This window comes from Apis florea, unplaced genomic scaffold, assembly GCF_048593485.1.
Source record: "Apis florea isolate Af1SG1 unplaced genomic scaffold, ASM4859348v1 contig_1630_pilon, whole genome shotgun sequence".
NCBI lineage: Eukaryota > Metazoa > Arthropoda > Insecta > Hymenoptera > Apidae > Apis > Apis florea.
This window is the reverse complement of record NW_028256425.1, coordinates 198,726-205,156: the sequence shown is the minus strand read 5'-3', so window position 1 is coordinate 205,156 and position 6,431 is coordinate 198,726.

The following is a 6,431-nucleotide window of genomic DNA, read 5'->3' as shown; positions in this document are numbered from 1 at the left end:
AAATTTTTTTTATTTATCATAATATTAATACTAAATTAATCATTGCTAACTCCTTGTTTTTTCAAAATTCAATTATAAGTTATAATTTAGAAATACTTTTATTAAATAAAAAAGAAATATAAATTTAAAAGCACAAATTGAATTAATTTACACAATCATTAAGATTAAAATTAAAATAGAAATGAATCGTCTTTCCTCAAGTTTGAAAAATATTCAATTTTCATTGTTCTTCCTCTTAAATTGTATTTAATTCTAAGTAAAGTAGAATATAACATTCTGATGAAATATGAAAAATAAAAAATCGATGCATTAATTTTTTACATTTGCTCACATTTTCTTCCTGCAAGTTGTATTCACATCGATTCATTAGCATCGTTTTGAGACGAAAATTTCTTTGATAACCGACTGGCATACGTCCACTGAATCACGTACAGTGGCTCGTTAAATTGCTTTCATGGTTAACGGAGCAGGAAGTGGCCGGTTTGCATTGTTTCGGTATCTATAGTTGTTGTACGAATAATAAATGAATAGAAAGTTTTTCATGCTAGGGAGACGAATAAATCTTGGGTCAGTTGCGTTTTTCTTTCGGTCTGAATTTCCTCTTGGATTACGATTTCAGTTTTCTTTTGACGAAGGGATTCGTATACAGAAATTTTTTTAATAATTTTTATCTTTTTTAAAAGTTTCGAGAAATTTCTATCGAACCGCCAGTATTCATAATCATCGTAATCCGAAGTAACCACCGAGTTACATCGGTGTAGACGTACTCACCGCAGAAGCCAGATCCATTTACCCCCGATTTCTAACGCGTCTCGGTTAACTCGTGGTTTTCCTCATTTCTCTCTGGAATTTCGCAAGTTTTTACTCACAAGTCGTTATGTAAAATATACCACGGAATAGTATAGTATAGGAAAGGAAAATTTATGTATATATTTCTTTTATTTTTCTATTTTGTTATATCCTCGAATTTTACAAGGAAATATTGGAGAAAAATCACGTTGAATTCTAATAAACATTTCTGATCTTCTATATAAAATTTAAAAAATCCTTTTTCTAATTTAAACCAAGATTCCATTTCTTACGAAGAATATTTCTTGTAATTTTAAAGAAAAATAAAACATTATTTCGAACTTGTTCAAATAAACAAATTTAAATATTAATTAATAACATTAAAGAAAAATTAAAGAAATTATTATAATATTGGGATCTAACGAATATTCCTGGTTAGAAATTCTTTTTTTCTTTATGTTCAGTCCAAAGTACCATTTTTCATCTCTTTTTTAATCATTTTTATCTTTGATTTCACATGATATCGAAGAAGAATAAAATATTTACATAAGATACATAACGTGAAGTATTTCGAACATTTCTCGAATGGAGGCCTTAAATCGTGCAGAACGCTGTTCGATCGCGGATCAAACCGTTACAGGTAGGACGTGGAGAAACGGTACCGTGGAGTAGGTCCGGCTATCGTGGTCGGATAATGAAATTCGCGTATCTAATGGAATTCAGAAATTTGATTACCGTTGCCAACGATTACGCGTCCTGAATGGAGCGACACCTTGGCCTTGGGGAACGAGCGAGGACAATATGATTCCGGTGGAATGTAAGAAAAGAGACGAAACCTTGAAAACTTGAGGGAACCTGAGGGAAAAGTGACTCGTCGGAATGTTGAAATAACAAAACCGAGTATTCGTTGATTTTGCCTGAAAACGCGGAGAGAAAGTTCTTTGTTCTTTTTTTTTTTTTTTTATTTCGAGATGGAATCGCTCCATTTTGGAATGTAAATGTAGATTCCATTTTTAGCCGTCGAGGAATTTAAAAAAGATACAGTGACATTTACAAGGGAAACCTTATAAAGCTAAGTCTGATGCATACCGATTTCAATGAAATTTGCAACTTGCCACGAATTATTCACACACGTTTTCTTATTCTTATTTTTAACGAGAATCGATCGAAATTCTTTTTGAAATTTGAAAGATTTGCTTTAGTTAATTAAAAAAATATTAAATAAATTATATTACATACACGTAGAATAAACGTTATATTTTTTCAAAGAGGAGGAAACAAAGAATCGATGGAAGAATATCGTTGTTTCTCACTGTTAAAGGATACATCGATGTTTAAAATTGCAACACGTAAATACGTCGCATCGTATAGGCCGTGAGAGAAACAGATTTACGGATTGAAGAAGTAAGTTGGTGGTGGATTGTGTCGGTAGAAACGTACGTGGAATAAAACGGGGATCCCCTTCTCCCATAAAGAGACCTGGAACTACCAACCTGCTTGCTTCTCTCGATGGCAGTGACCTGTTACAGAGGATCTCTCTCACGGGACCTAAGTGGCTTTATGCTCACGTGCAATCTCTCGGTTAAATGTCAGCCTTTGCACGGTTAAAAAGTTCGTTCGTCGATGTTATTGTTCAACGTTGCGCAAACTTTGAGAAAATTGACGATGAAACTGGGCGAGGAAACCGCGAATTTCATTCCATCGAGTCGCTCCATTTTCCTGATTCCCTCATTTTTTAAACTTGATAATTGGAATATTTTCTTTAAATATTTCAATCGTTTTTATTAATAAAATTATTCAATCGTTGTAATTTTTTCTAAAATGTGTCTCATCATAAGAAGTTGATAAATTTATTATCTATCGTACTATAAATTTAAAATATTGCATGTCTTTGCTAATTGCTATACAAAAAAATTATATAGTCAATCACAAACTTTCCAAAAATTAAAAATTATTAAAGAAGCTTTCCGTTTCTATCCTTTGGCAAACTTTCTTAAATTGATTAAAATGATCGTATAATCTCTTAAACAGTATTAAGAAAATAATAGTAATAAGGAAAAAATTTCATATCGAAAAAAAATCTCTCAACAACAAACTGGGATCAAAAAATCGATCATCGCGAGATTAGGGGCAAAAAGAAGAATGCCTGGATGCGCACAAAGCCCCGATGGGGTCGTAGAAAGAATTCCAAATAGTATTCCGTGAAGTGTTTGTGTCTGTACACGTCATTCTTGGCTACTTTCGCATGAGTTTCATGCGTCGGCCCCTGCCATCAATAGTCATGTCGATGTATTGCAAGCTATGACCCGCTGCTATCTAAAGGCACACGAATACGTGACGGAAAAGCGGATACTTGGTGTCGGAAGTTCCGTTGCTCCCGATGCGCCTACGAGAAAGAATTTTTCTAGTTTCTCTTACGGCATTCGCCTCACTTATGAATATAATCCTTCATTCTTGACTTATGCCAGACTACAACGAGGCAATTAAAACGTGGATAATAATTAATTTGGGAAGAAAGTCGAATGAAAATTTATTGTTTCTTTTATACATACATATATATATATGTGGAGAGAGAAAGAGAAAGAGGTATAAATTAAATAGAGGAGAGGATAAGGATGTATGAAATATTACCTCTTTGTTTTTGATGATAAGATTTTTGTTAAGATAATTTCACATGAAAATGTATGACTTTTGAGAGAGAGGCATACGAAATTGCATTCACAGGTGGATTTAAATTTTGTTATGTATTTCTTTTCTTTTCAAATTTACCTTTTTAAATGAATTAATTAAAAATTATGAGTAAAAAAATTTGATTATTTATTAATAAATTTTAAATATCTTGCATTATATATTATTAACTCAGCATTTTACTTCATTCTGTCATTATATCATAATCATTTCAAAAACATTTACAACTTGAAATTTACTTCTATGATTATTGAATAATAACATAAATCTTTGACAATCAAAAAATAAATTAAAATAAATTTCACTTAAATACTTTCTATTACTATGGAAATAATAGACATTTAAATAAAAAATATTAATAGAATACAACAGCTTTGTTGTGTTGTGAAAGATCATCGTAATTTTCATTTTATTTAAGTTTCAATTCTTATTAAAAAATTTCACTACTGTAGAAACCACAGTATCTCGTATTTCAATTCTATCTCATATTTCTACCTTCCCCTCTATTAATTACTTTCGAATGCTGCTTCTCTTCTTGAAAGACGATCAAGAATCTCTGGATCGTTCTCGTGCATATTAATGAACAGTTAATTAATGACAAGAATGTTACAGGTTGAAAGACACCCGTTAGATTGGCAGGGCAACGGTGGATTAACTCGACCGCATTAGTAAAAGTGAACCGCTAGTGAGTAACACACCTCATCTCTTTGCCTTCCGTTATTCGAATAGGCTGGAGATTTCGATGCGCGCATGTGCTATCAATGCGATTCACCGGCACGAAAAATATTACGAAATTATATTAAATATAAAAATAAACGTATTACATAAATAGATAGATGTGTACCAACTTCCAATTTATTATTATTATTATTTTTTTTAATATCCTAGTTAAAATAATAAGTTAAATTAAAGAGGAATAAGTTAAAAAGTAATAAAATCAAAATTGGTGAGTATTAATGAAAAATTAATAAATTAAATTCACAATTCTTTCAATTTTCTTTCAATTTAATTATATATTACTTATAATTATATATTATTTCGATTATCTTGTTTATAAACGAGAAAGTTTCGAAAGAATCGAACAATCCTCTTAATACGCGAAACATTCCAATGTAATTGCAGTGATTAGCAGGAACAATTTCACGTTTCTCAGTCACACTTTCCGAGCGAACAGAACGTTGAACCGAATCATTTCAATTAACACCCATTTCACCATGCGATTAAATATGCCGCGATACGTAACCGGAAGAGCGTCCATTACGTCAAGGCAACCCCTATTTTTTCATTCGAACAACTTTCTCGCCTCTTGAACGATCGTTATGTTCTTGCTCTTCTCGATAGACGATCTCCGCTCTTTCGACCAGGCTTCGTTGGAAAAACGATGACACGAGATGGAAAGTATAAGAAGTACCGATGAAATGCCAAACACGAGAGAGATTTGTCGATTTTTACGCGCGCTGCTTATAGCTCGCGGCTTATTTGCATAAAACTTTCGAACCTTCGAGACGAGGTTGGCGTAGAAAGCAGTTAAGATCGGCGACCTGTCTTACAGCAAATTGACTCGAGGATTTACGATACGCAACGAAATTTCAAGGAAATAATTCCAACTATTTAAATAGAAGAAAAAAAATCATATTGAACGAATTGGATGTTAAGATAATATGATTACAAAACGATGGAAAGAGAAGAAGAATTTCGAAATTCCATAAATTTTAAAAAGAAAATGTTGAAAGTAGTGTTACTATTTATGTAATAAATGTAATGTTTTTTAAATGATCGAGTGTATACGAAATCAAATCCTTCAAAGGTTTCAATTTGATCAAATTTTTATAAAAATTCGACAAAAATTTATTATTATTTTTCGATAATACATCGCTCAACTTTTGATGTAACTTTAGTAATTATGTATTGATGAAATTTTAAAATTAATAAATCTCATAATTCGATAATAAAACTTTGATAATGTTTCGAATAAATTATTCGAAATTTTATTCGAAGAATATTGCGTACGCGTTAATTTAATAAAATTGAATGCTCGTAAATTTTTATCATTTTATTCGAACAGATAGACATATTCTTTTTTTGAATTAAAAATAAAAGGTTCAAAAGAATCTAAAAAGGGACATATTTCTCTTTTTTACGAGGAATTTAAAAATGCCACGACTTTTATCGTAGACCTCGGACAAGAAACTTTCTTTTCTTTTTATCAGGGTACTGTGACTCGAATCGTTAAAGGAGAGCTTATTTTATTATTATTTCTTGCATACAAGATTTTCTGGATATTTCGTGGTTTTTTTTTTTTATATAGATTGTAAAATACATATTATAAAATCACTATAAAATGACTCGTTAATTCGTTCTCTTAACTTTTCGTTTGAAATTATATCTTTTTAAAAAATATTAATCATAATTTTTAATTTTGAATTACGCGTTTCGAGTTTCTAAAAATATATAAAACATTTTGATAAAATTAAATTTTAAATTTAAATTTAAAATAGATTAATATTATCGATCAAAAATTTGAAATCATTGAAATAAAGAAGTTAAATCGAAATTTCACGATATTAATGAATTCTTTCGTGAAAAATTTATTGAAATTTATCATTGTTATCTAACAATTTCAAACGAATATCAGAATTAGTAAAAAATTCAACGAAATAGAAAAGAAAAGCGATTTCCAATAATTATAAACAAAAATGTATTCAATATTTGTTATTGATCAATATTACTAAATTTTCAATATTACATAAATTTCTTTATGTTTCTTCATTAAAACTTAATACACAAGAAAAAACAATATCAAAAATATTGTGTTCATTCAAAACAATTACATTAACAAAAAGTAATTCATATTTTTAAAAATATTTTTAATTAAACTCGAAAACGATAAATAAAAATTGTACGCTACAAAGTTAAAAGTTACTGTCACAACGACTAATACATGTTGACCGATA